General features: G+C 34.5%; 1 protein-coding gene across 1 annotated transcript in view; it reads right to left on the reverse strand.

Moving 5' to 3' along the window:
* LOC119582273 overlaps window positions 1–368 on the reverse strand; it is a 2,836-nt gene that overhangs the window by 495 nt on the left and 1,973 nt on the right. The window lies entirely within an intron of this gene.

Genomic DNA, 368 nt, shown 5'->3' on the forward strand with positions numbered 1-368 from the left:
TACCTCATGTGACTCACAGAAGAAAGAAAATTTCGTAGAAACGGTCTATCATATGACTTCGGAGAAAAATAAATCAAACGACCAAAAATGCTCTCAACGACTCGCATACCAAAAATTCGCTCATGTAAATAATAAGGATTAGAAACCCATTCACACAAAACAGGACGCTCACGTAAATAAATCAATGACTCAAATAGAAGAGAGAAAAAAAACATACACAAACAAAACAACGACTCACACAAATAAAAAAACGACTCATGAAAGCAGGAAAAAGACTCACACAAATTAAAAAAACGACTCATGAAAACAAGAAAACGACTCATGAAAACAGAAAACAACGACTCACACGCACAAAAAAAACCTCATGC

The sequence above is a fragment of the Penaeus monodon genome, chromosome 15 (genome assembly GCF_015228065.2).
Source record: "Penaeus monodon isolate SGIC_2016 chromosome 15, NSTDA_Pmon_1, whole genome shotgun sequence".
NCBI lineage: Eukaryota > Metazoa > Arthropoda > Malacostraca > Decapoda > Penaeidae > Penaeus > Penaeus monodon.